Source organism: Prosopis cineraria, unplaced genomic scaffold, assembly GCF_029017545.1.
Source record: "Prosopis cineraria cultivar Desert tree isolate PC_DT_omini unplaced genomic scaffold, ASM2901754v1 PC3, whole genome shotgun sequence".
In the NCBI taxonomy this organism is placed as follows: domain Eukaryota; kingdom Viridiplantae; phylum Streptophyta; class Magnoliopsida; order Fabales; family Fabaceae; genus Prosopis; species Prosopis cineraria.
The window spans coordinates 24,087,364-24,100,038 of record NW_026555334.1 but is presented as its reverse complement, the minus strand read 5'-3'; the positions used below and the strand labels follow the sequence as shown (position 1 = coordinate 24,100,038).

At 35.8% G+C, this 12,675-nt stretch overlaps 1 non-coding gene across 1 annotated transcript; it reads left to right on the top strand.

Annotated features, from left to right (window-relative positions):
- Positions 1-5,735: 5,735 nt before the first annotated feature.
- LOC129307553 (small nucleolar RNA R71) lies at positions 5,736-5,842 on the top strand. Its single transcript, XR_008592442.1, has one exon. It is a non-coding gene; the product is annotated as a small nucleolar RNA R71 (small nucleolar RNA).
- Positions 5,843-12,675: the final 6,833 nt, after the last annotated feature.

Below are 12,675 nucleotides of genomic sequence, written 5' to 3'. Positions count from 1 at the left end.
CTCAAACAAAACAAACAAAGAAAAAATTTTTTTTTTGAATTTTTTTTTTTGCAAAACCAAACAAAACCAAACAAACAAAACAAAATGTTTATTTCTCTCCCCCACACTTAAATCATGCATTGTCCTCAATGTATGTATAGACTAGTGATAAAATAAGGTGAGATCAATAATGAATGCATAACAAAAGTGTGGTGCAGATTTTTTTTTTTTCAAACTAAAACACAAAACAAAGAAGTCAAATAAAGCAAATAAACTCTAATTTTCCTACTAGGTTCATCTCCCCCACACTTGAACTATACCTATCATTAAATATATCAATTAAAGGAAGGTAAAAGCTCAAGGTTAGAGAGATACAACCTTATCATGGTGGTTCAAAAACATGTTGAGAGAAGTCCTCCTCCTTTTGAAGTGATTTGGCATCTTTGTAGAGCTTGCATAGGTGACCATTGATTTGCATAGTGGAACCCGTGGCTTTATTCAAGAGTTGCAAAACCCCATAGGGAAACACCTTGGTCACTAGATATGGTCCCTCCCACTTAGACTTCAACTTGGCATGCTTATGAATAAACCTTGTTTGGAACAAGAGGACTTGATCTCCTTCTTGGAACTTTTTCCTCAAGATTAGCTTGTCATGAAGGATCCTTGTTTTCTCCTTATAGATTCTAGAAGACTCATAGGCATCCAACCTAAGCTCCTCAAGTTCTTGCATTTGAAGAAATCTCTCCTTAGCCGAAAGATGGAAATCCAAGTTTAGTTTCTTGATGGCCCAATAGGCCCTATGCTCTATCTCCACAGGGAGGTGGCAAGCCTTTCCATACACCAATCGAAAAGGAGACATGCCAATGGGAGTCTTATAAGCGGTCCGATAAGCCCACAAAGCATCCTCCAAGTGTAAAGACCAATCCTTCCTATTTGTGTTCACCACCTTGGTTAGGATTTTCTTGACTTCTCTATTTGATACTTCGGCTTGGCCATTAGTTTGGGGATGATATGGTGTAGAGATTTTGTGATGCACTCCATATTTAGCCAAGAGAGCCTTCATCATCTTATTGCAAAAGTGGGATCCTTGGTCACTTACCAAGGCCTTAGGAACTCCATACCTACAAAAAATATTAGATTTGAGAAACTTCAAAACAATCTTAGCATCACAAGTTCTAGTAGGAATGGCTTCAATCCACTTTGAAACATAATCAACACCAAGTAATATGTACTCAAAACTAAAGGATGGTGGAAAGGGACCCATGAAGTCAATGCCCCAAACATCAAAAATCTCACAAAATAAAATGGGTTGTTGAGGCATTTCATGTCTCTTACCCCAACTACTAACCTTTTGACATTTCAAGCATGCTTTACAAAATTCATAAGAGTCTTTAAACAAGCTAGGCCAATACAATCCACAATCTAAAACCTTCCTAGCTGTCTTATTTGAGCTAAAATGACCACCACATGCATGAGAGTGACAAAATTCAAGAACAGAAGGCACATCAACATCATCAACACACCTCCTAATCACTTTATCACTACAAATCTTCCACATCAAAGGTGGTTCCCAAATGTAAAATCTAGACTCTCTTTTCAATTTTTCAATGGCAAAACGTGAAGCACAAGGAGGCAAGACTCTACACTCAATATAGTTAGCAAAAGAGGCATACCATGGAGGCTTAGATGAAATGGCACACAATGCCTCATCAGGAAATGAATCACAAGGAATAGTAGGGTTAGAGTTTACCATAGTAGCTTTTAAATGAGGTAGTCTAGACAAATGATCCGCTACTTGATTGGTAGAACCACTCCTATCCCTTATCTCCACATCAAATTCTTGCATTAAGATCACCCATCGAATCAAGCGAGGCTTAGAATCTGTCTTCTTAAACAAGTACCTCACAGCAGCATGGTCAGTGTACACAACAACTTTAGAGTTAAGAAGATATGATCTAAATTTATCAAGTGCAAAAACAATAGCAAACAACTCTTTCTCAGTTGTGGTGTAATTAACCTGAGCTGAATCTAGGGTCCTAGATGCATAAGCAATCACATATGATAACTTGCCCTCTCTTTGACCAAGCATAGCTCCCACAGCAAAATTAGAAGCATCACATGACAACTCAAAAGGTAAAGACCAATTTGGGGCTTTAAGAATGGGAGGGGAAATGAGCATGCTTTTCAAAGTGTCAAAACTCCTTTTGCAAGCATCATCAAAAACAAAATCAACATCTTTTTGTAAGAGTTTAGACATAGGCAAAGCAATTTCACTAAACCCCTTTATAAATCTCCTATAAAAGCCTGCATGTCCCAAAAATGATCTCAAATCTTTCAAACAAACAGGATATGGCAAAGAAGCAATCACATCTACTTTGGCCTTATCCACCTCTATGCCATTGGAAGAAATCAAATGGCCTAAAACAATTCCTTTATCTACCATGAAATGGCATTTTTCAAAGTTAAGCACAAGCTTCTTTTCAATGCACCTACCAAGCACTTTATCTAAAGAATGCAAGCATGAATCAAAGGACTCACCATACACAGTAAAATCATCCATAAAGACTTCCATGCAATGTTCAATAAAATCACAAAATATGGACATCATGCATCTTTGAAAAGTACCAGGTGCATTGCAAAGACCAAAAGGCATCCTCCTATAGGCAAATGTACCAAAGGGGCATGTAAAGGTAGTCTTATCTTGGTCACTAGGAGCTATAGGAATCTGAAAATACCCACTAAACCCATCTAGGAAGCAATAATGGGACTTGGAAGCCAATCTCTCAAGCATTTGATCAATAAAAGGCAAAGGAAAATGGTCCTTCCTAGTCACATTATTGAGCTTCCTATAGTCTATGCACACTCTCCAAGCATTTTGAACTCTAGTTGGAACAAGCTCTCCTTTCTCATTTTTTACCACAGTAATCCCCCCTTTCTTAGGTACAACTTGGGTTGGAGACACCCACTCACTGTCAGCTATAGGATAGATGATCCCAGCACTAAGTAGCTTAACAACCTCTTTCTTTACCACATCTAAAATCAATGGGTTAAGTCTCCTTTGTGGTTGCCTAATGGGCTTAGCATTGTCCTCAAGAAAAATTTTATGTGTGCACACAATAGGGTCAATACCAGGAATGTCAGCCAAAGTCCAACCAATAGCATGTATGTTCTTTCTCAACACATCAAGTAATGCATTTTCTTCCTCAAGAGATAAAGAGTTAGAAATTATTACCGGAAGCTTCTCATTCTCAATGAGATATGCATACTTGAGATTGGATGGTAAAGGCTTCAACTCCAAGGTAGGTGGCTCTACACAAGAGGGAATGAGCTTCTTCAAGTCTAATTTGGTGGAATATTCCATGGTACTATCTTGTCTTTTAGGCTTCTCACTTGTTTTTGATTTCTCCTCTTCTTTCTTTACAGCCTCCCCCTTTTCTTGCAACTTGTCCTCAAGTGCTTGGACTTGAGCCACGGCCTCGACATGTGAAAGTGTAGAATTTTCCTCCAATAGCTTGGGAATCCTAAGAACATCAAGCTCGAGTGGAGAAAAACTCATAGATTCGGCCTTAATGGCTTTAGTACCTACAACACAAGAAGATATACCCTTCTCAAGCATTTCAAGATCAAGCATAGGAGATATTTTAAACAAATCATGAGAAGAAGTAGTTGCATCATTCAAGCATGCATCAATCTCTAAACAAATAGGACAACTACATCCATCAATACATGTAGTAGTAACAAGAGACAAATCATCATCAACATGTGAGAAAGAATCAAGCATGTGAGACTCACAAGCATCATGAAGCAATAACTCAATGGAACTTACACCTAACAAAGAATAATCCTCAAAAGGATGTTTCATTGCTTCATATATATTAAAAATAACATGATCCTCTCCACATTTCAAAATCAAACTACCTTTTTCCATGTCAATCAATGTACGGGCAGTCCTCATAAATGGCCTTCCTAAAATCAAAATATCATCCCCACTCCCTTCTTTTGACATATCAAGCACATAGAAATCCACAGGAAATAATAGACCTTTAACACAAACCAACAAGTCTTCTACTACTCCATGTGGTCTTCTAACACTTCTATCCGCTAATTGGCATATCATAGGTGTCTTATGCATGCAATCAAGACTCAAGGCATGATAAATTGAAAGAGGCATAACATTAATGGCTGCACCTAAGTCTATCAATGCATGAGAAAAATGTGTGTTGCCAATCTTGCATGGAATTGTGAAGGAACCGGGGTCCTCACATTTTATAGGGAGTTGAGGCTTCATGATAGCACTCACAGATGAGGGTAATTGTACCCTTGCATTAGGCCTAAATTTTCTTTTATTTGTACAACAATCTTTCAAAAATTTGGCATACTTAGGAAAGTTCTTAACTACATCCATCAAGGGTACATTAACATGAATCTTGTGGAAGAAATCATATACCTCTTGATCAAATTGTCCCTTTACTTGCTTAGGGACCACTTGTGCTTGTGGAAAAGGAAGCTTCTTCATAATCTCTTGACTTTGCTTTCCTTCTTCCTTCCTTGAACTCTCCTTTCTTGTTTCACTTTGCTCGGCCTCTCCCTCTTTTTCCTTACTAAACAACTCGGCCATAGTCCCCTTTTCCACCTTAGATGGTGGTTGCTCACATATGATCTCCTCAATGTTTTCATCCTCATCATCTCTACAAAAAGATGCATCATTAGGAGCAAAAGAAGAACTAGAAACATTAACATCAATTGAAGAATTTAAAGAGGGCTTCTCGGCCTTCCCTTGTCTTTTGTCTTCTTGTACTCTTTCTCCCAACTCCTTGCCACTCCTCAATGTGATAGCATTAAGATTAGCTTTAGGATTAGCAACGGTGTTGGATGGTAATGTAGAGGCTTGAGCATTGGCTGCACTTAATTGGTTAGCAAGCATATTCATTTGAGAAGTAAGGGCATCAATTTTAGAGTTCATGTTCTCACACTTGTTACCCATACTCTCTACCTTGTTCCCTAAGCCATCATACATGTTTTTATACAAAGAGTTCATTTCAATCAACTGCTTACGTAACACATTCACATCATTAGAAGAGTTCGAATTAGAAGAACTCTCAATTGGAACAAGCCTCCTATCACTATAAGAATTAGAAGAAGGTGCAAGAGAATTACCACTTGGATTGTAGCTTTGAGAAGAGCTACCTTGAGACAAATGAGGTGGAGGGTCACGGCCAAAGGTGTTTTGATAGGATCCTCTTTGTTGATTGTCTTGTAAAGCCACATTTGGATTTGAATAGGAGAAATTAGGATGGTCTCTCCATGAAGGGTTGTAAGTATTAGAATAAGCTCCTTGCCCTTGCCTCCCACCATAGGATTGTTTTCCATTGTAGATAGCATTTACTTGTTCAAACTTAATAGGACAATTGCTTTCTACATGCATAGGTGAGTCACAAAAAGTACAAGAATAAGGGACAAGTGCTTGAGAAGTACTTACATTGCTCACTTGAGATATTTGTGGAGCCAACATTCTCCCAATCTTGGCAGCTAGCAAGTCCACATATGAATCATTAAGAACTGAGGAACCTACCATATTCACATTTCTCTTTTCCCTTGTAGAGTATTGAGCACCACTTGAAGCCATCTTGTCAATTAGTTCCCAAGCCTTTAAGGAAGTGAGGTCAATCAAGCATCCACCACTAGCGGCATCAATGTTAACTTTGTCTCTTGGAATCAAGCCCTCATAGAAATATTGGACTAAATTCTCACTAGAAATTTGATGGTGTGGGCATTTAGCCAAAAGGCCTTGGAATCTAGTCCAATACTCATAGAGACTCTCATCCTCTCCTTGTTGGACCCCATAGATTTGCTTTCTCAAATTGGTGACCTTGGAATTTGGAAAGAATTTATCTAAGAAGAGTCTTCTTAGCTCAGCCCATGTGCTCACTTTCACATAAGAAGGGTAGTTGAAATACCATTCCTTTGCTAAACCTTCAAGAGAAAATACAAAAGCCTTAGCTTGAACATCATCAACATTTACATGCATAGGCTTCATAGTATCACAAACCAATAGGAAAGTATGCAAAAACCTATGACAATCCTCTCCTGGTAACCCATGAAATTTAGGCAATGCATTAATCAAGGAGGATTTAATTTCAAATTGAACATTAGTAGGAGGAACATATAAGCCATAAGGATTATCATGCCAATTAGGTTGAGTTAATTGCCTAATGCTCCTCTCCTCTCTAGGGTTATGCAAGCCTTCAAATTCATTATTAACATGGCCATCATCATGCAAATTTCATTCCCATTCCCATGGCCCTCATTATGCACATGCTCATGTCCTAAGATACCTTCCATTGTTGAATTACAAACCAAATGAGAATCAAGAATAGGTTGTGATCTTCTCAATCTAGAAATAGTCCTTTCAATTTCTGGATCTAATTCAACAAAAGAGGTATGTTTTCTTCGGGTCATGCACTAATCAAGCTCAAGAAAATTAAGAACAAAGAACAAGCTAAACTAAAATGCAAATCAACATGAAACAATTCAAAACACACAAAAGCAAGAGAAATAATTTTTTTTTATTTTTTTTATTAAACTCAATAGCAACAAAATGAAAAAAAAATAACACCAAACAAGTAGAAAGAGAGTTAGAAATGCTCAATCAAGAAGCTTTGGCAATTCTGGAATTCGCACAGTAGGCTCTCTGGAGACAGTGAACTTGTGAATTTTCTATCAGCAAATCCACATGATAAATTCCCCTGAAACTTTTATGAGAAACACAAGAGATATACAGGAAAATTATATAAAACTTTTAGATTAAAAATCCTGCCCAATCGTTCCCAGAATTTTTCACAAGTTGGTCCTCAAGTCTGGAGAAACAGGATTTCGTCCAGAAGACCTTCAGAGCTTCTAACAAACTTTCAAATAGGAAAATGGAAAAATTGAAGAAAATCCTAAACACAAGAAACAAAGATAAGACAGCGATAAGAAAAATGAAACTGGAATCAATCAATTTGAACGCACAAAGAGGAAGATATGCTAACTCAAAATTGAAACAGGGTTTTGGAAATCCTCTGTAATGGCTCCCTGGACCTTGTTAGATTGTAAAATTTCCACAGGACACTTCCCACGTCCAAAATTGACCAAACCAATTTTAAAGTGAAGCTAGGATATAGAGCTTTCAATGAAATAAATTTCAAGTTCAAATTCCCTCAGACTCATTCCCAGTTAATTTTTCAATTTCAGACAGAGACACTAGAAACAGAGTATTTTCAGCTCTACACCAAACCAACGAAAATTGCATTAATTTTTTTTTTCTTTTTCAAAACAGAATAAAAACACTCAAAACACACAAAAAACACTAAACAAAACACAAAACACAAATTTTTATAATTTTTCAAAAAAATTTTCAGGAACACTAAAAATATAAATTAAGTACTAAACAACCTTAGAATTAAACTTAAACCATTCCCCGGCAACGGCGCCAAAATTTTGATAGGAAATTAGTCGCTTATCCTCAAAATTACACTAAAGCTAACCCTAATGCAATATAGGGCCAACCCTAGGTCATCTCCCAAGGAATGGTTTTAAGTCTAATTGAAAGTTATCTAGTGAAATAAATCAACCAAAGTTTGTAGGAATTTAGTTATCTAGCTAATTATCTAAACTAATTACCTAATATGCAAGTAATTAAAATGCTAGTGAAAGTGAGTGAAATGAACTTCCCTTTTTACAATAATGGAACCCTAGAGATTAGTTGATTTTGGACTCATTATCTTCTCATGATTAGGCTAAGTTTAGCTTCCCTTTCCTCTTGACTAAAGCTGTCATGACTTAAGAAAATTATCCTAAGCCAATTAACCTAATTAGCTAACCTCCCTAGGTCTTAGATTAAAGTCCCTAGTTCAATTAACCAATTGGTGAAGACATTAGCCAAGTGATTCACTCAAAATCCTCTCTCAACAGCCATGGTCAAACACATAAATTGAGCAACCACAAGATTATGTCAAGCTACTCAACAACACAAGCATTAACACCACAAGATTATGCAATATTAACACAAGAAATTCACTAATTGAAAAACACAAGATTATGTGCCAAACAAAGAGTGGCAAAATTCAGTCATGGCTGTCCAAGGAAGAAATTAAATGAAACAATCCTCTCTCTTTACATCAACATCAAATTCAAATTAGAATTTATAAGCTAAGATGATTAAACCCTAGATTAAGGAATCTAACCATCTAGTAAAAAGAGAAGAGGATAGGAAACAAAAGAACTTAGCCAATTTGAAGCTCAAGACTCATCCTCCATCTTCATCTCTCTAGGATTCCACAAAGAAACTTAGCCAATCTTCATCTTCAAGAACCCTAGTGATTGCTTGTGAAGGCCAAACTCCATAGCTCTTGAATGATGAAATGAGCTTCAATCCTTGTGAAAATGGAAGGGATGGAACGAAAATGAAGAGAGGAGAAGAATGGTATGAGTTTTGTGGAGGTTTGGTGGCTGAAAATGGAGGTTAGGGTGCTGGAAAATGAAGAACAAAAGAGAGAAAATGAAGAACACTATGAACAAGAGAGAGAGAATGTGGAAGATGAATGAGATATGTGTTGGATCCCATTTGAGACTTAAAATGGCGTGCTCCTTGGTGTCTCCCATCAGCTGAAGCTTAATTAAAATAAGGAAAAAGAAATTAAAATGTAAATGGGAGCCTTGTCACACTTGCAAGGTGGCAACTTCCTATTGGTTTGTAGATGATTCCAATGTGTGCCTAATTTTCCATGTGTCATCCACATCATTTTAGCTGATCTAATCCCTCAAAATAATCATAATTCACGTGCAAACCATCAGCCATTGTCCTCAAGGAGTGTTGACCTCAATTGCCCAATTGATGCACAAGTCACATGCCACCTATGTCACATAAATCACATAATTCAATTAAATAGCATATGATATAATAAAATCTAATTCATGTCCAGAATTAAATTCATAATTAGAAGGGAGAATTTATTAAATTAATCAAGTTTCAGGCTGCACAAAATTATATAAAAATTTTCACACAAAGGCAAACCAAAAACTAGGACAAACTAAGACACTTAAGAAAGTGTTGACTTTTTTATTTAATTACCCCAAACTAAAATGAATTTTAAAAATATAATTTCACCATTCATCAACTGGACATAAAATGCACTTTGTCAATTTTTCTTGTACATTTTCTCAAAAGTTCATTTTTTGGACCAAAATGCCCCTAGTGCACTGATCTTAGAAACTTAGGCAAAGTTCCAAATCTAATGCAATGTGTGCACTTGAAGGTGATAAATCATTCATAAAATGGTCCTAATTGACAAATAAAAGTGGGTAACAAATGTGTTCTATCACTCAACTAGTCTTATTTTACTCAAGTTAGATTTTTGCCCTAACTTTCTCTCTTCAAGGGCTAAAATTGAGCCTACAAGTTCAAAGCTCTATCGTTTAGCTCTAAACCAGTCGTAAAGCTCTAATTTAAATTTCGAGAATCTTTTTATTACTATTAGGCAAGAATCAAACCCTCAGATTGCACTGATTCAATTTTCCTATAACTCATTTTCAGAGAAATTTGTGTAGAATGGAAGGTAAGAGTTATACATAGCTTACCTAGCAAGTTACCGATCTGAATCACCTTCCACCACTCTAAAATGACTTAACCTAGCTCCTTAGCCCTTCTCCTCTTTGTATCTCGTGTGGTACTCAATTTTTCTCCTTTGAAATTTCTGAAATTGCATGACTTATGAAGGTAAATTCTATTCAATGCGCTGCAGCGCATGCAGCATAAGCTGTGGTGTGTGGCACAGTAAGATTTATTGTCACCACGTGCACTTGCTTCAACTTAAAATGAACTCCTATCACCCATATCTATTCATACAACACACAAACAAGTCAAAATACCCATTAATCATCCAAATTTCTAATCCTACACAAATTTTCATTTCTCCCTCGATTAAACTCTAACTTAGAATTAAGAAATTCAGGATGTTACAAGAAACTCCTTAGTGCTTGTTAGGGGGCGGTTAGGAGTCAACAACAACTCTATCACCATTGTGTGAGATGAGAAAAACTACAATCTATAGGTGGGATAGATTACCTTTGGCTGGGTGTTTCTACCACTAGTGTACTCAGGTTAATGAGTAACTGATCCAGTAGAGTCTATAGTTTTGTGTCATGGATTTTTGGAAGATTGGTGGATAGATGATAATGCTAGTGTATAAAAATATGTGAAAATGATTTATATGAGAAAAAATTATGAATAAAGTTATGTTGTGATAACTAAATATATGTTATACTTTTGTTTTATTACTTTAACAAGGTTATGTGTGTTAATAGACATTGAATGAGTTATATTGGTTATTAAGATTTCAAACTCACCAGTGGTTATTTTGAACTCACCCGTAATTATTTACATTTTTTAGGTTTTGATACTAGTAGTATAAAGGGAAAGGAAACGGGCTAAGTAGAGACTCTTCTAAAAAGCCCATTGTAAGCTAGTGTAATGAATTTGAATGTGTAATAGTAGTTATATATATAAGTTGCCATAGGGATGGTTATCTTATGCATGAATATGTGAATTGTGTGTATGTATATGATTTTGAGTTCTAACTTACTGAACTTGTGTATATATGTGTATATGATGAAATGATAGTGTAGGCTAATGGATGACTATGAATATGATAAATACTTAATGAGTATGTGAAAATTGACCTTGAGTATGAATAAGACTGAGAAATGAGAATTTGCCCAAGTCATGTGGTCTAGGGAGTCTACAGGCTAAAAGTGTGTATTTGTTGTAAGTGTATGTAACTGTTTACTCAGGTGGTGTTTACCCATTTGGACATGATCAAGGCTCTAAAAGTGGCTAATGACATATGGTTTTCAATTGGTGATATTCAAGTGGCAATTTTGGCATAGAATGGTTAAAATGCACTTGAGTGCCTAACTTTTAAATGGAATATTAGATTAAAATAAAACCAGTGTCATTAGTTAGAATATGAAACAAGCTTCATGTGGGTGCTTGAATTACCTCAATTGGACATTGAATGTGAAAACAACACACATCTAAAGTTTCATCAGAATCTATAATTTAGTAGATTTTGATATATACATCACGATGCACAGCACAAAGTGTTCAACTGAAGTCTTTGTGCCACATGCCATAGTACATATAGCACAAACCACTGCGCATGGGCCCTAATTTATCTTGAATTCGTTGATTTCAATTTGTTTTCTTGTTGGCTTTAATATGTTGAGGCATAGTACATCTATTGTGTAGTATTTTGTAGCTTGAGTTTTTTATGAAATGATTTTAGAAATGATTTTATTGGTGTAATGTCCACCTTGACATTACCAAAATTCACCACACTATCACATTAATTAATCATAATTAAAAGTAAAGATTGATCCTAAACTCACATTGAATATAGAAGGGTTGAAACTAATAATAATTTAGAAATAATTTTTAAAATATTTGGGATCCTATAAAAACCCATCAAATAAGTAGTTTGAGCTCAAACTTAATGATTTATAAAGATATGGGAAGTATGGAAATGTTTTGGGAAGCAAAACACTTAAAAACAGGGCTAAAATGTCATTTTTAAGTATTTTGGTATATGCACCATGGCTCATGGTCAATGCACTATAGCATGTGGCATAGAGAGGCCTATTTGGCCACTGTACCATGCACCATAGCTTGCACACAATGATTGCCACGCACGTGTCCCTATCATGAATGCTGTCATGATAGTTTTTTGGGATGAACTTCAAACGTGCGCCATTTTTGCATCCAATGTCCGATTAGAGTGATTCAAGTGTCCACGTGAAACTTGTTCAATAAGCTAACTAATGGGATAAGTTTCATTACAATTCAATATTATATGAGAATTTTAGACACTCAGATGCAAAAGTCAGTTTTTAAAGAGATTTTCAAGCATTTAAGTACCCAAAACTCAAAACTTATACCATTAACTCATTTTATGGCTTGAACCATGTCTAATGGACAAAATACACCTAATTGAGAATTTAAACACATAAAAACATATCAAACACAAAATTTGGCCACTTAATGCCAATTTCATCCAATATGGCCAAAATACAAAATCAATATTATATACACCATTTGGCCTCTATTGCCACATAATTCATTACATATACATTATCACCACATGTATACAAAATTTATTGCACTTGTATTAGTATTTTAGCCCATCACCACATATTCATATCATATACAATGTTGGGCTAAAATATAAAATAACATAGTATAATACAAGTGCAACCAATCAAAATGATATGCATTCCTAGTTGGCAACTCATGTTATCATCCATATAAGTTTACATACACAACTCAAAATAAAATTGGGCATTACAATAGTAATATAGAAAGTATGCTAGCCCTTGCCCAATCTCTTCCCTTGCTCAAACTTAGTGGCAGAACCTGTAAAATGATAACTATGGGGTGAGATAAAAATCTTAGCAACTAAGATAATCTACAATATCAATTAATATGCCAAGTTATAAACAAGCTTTAAAACATGCATAACAAACACACCATATACAATTACCACAATTTAAATGCATGATCACTAATCATCCAGTCCTTCAGTACTCCCGACCAAACTGGTAGGCTATTTCATAGAACCAAACCACATGTATGGCTTCCAAGCTCACCATCTATGATAAGAC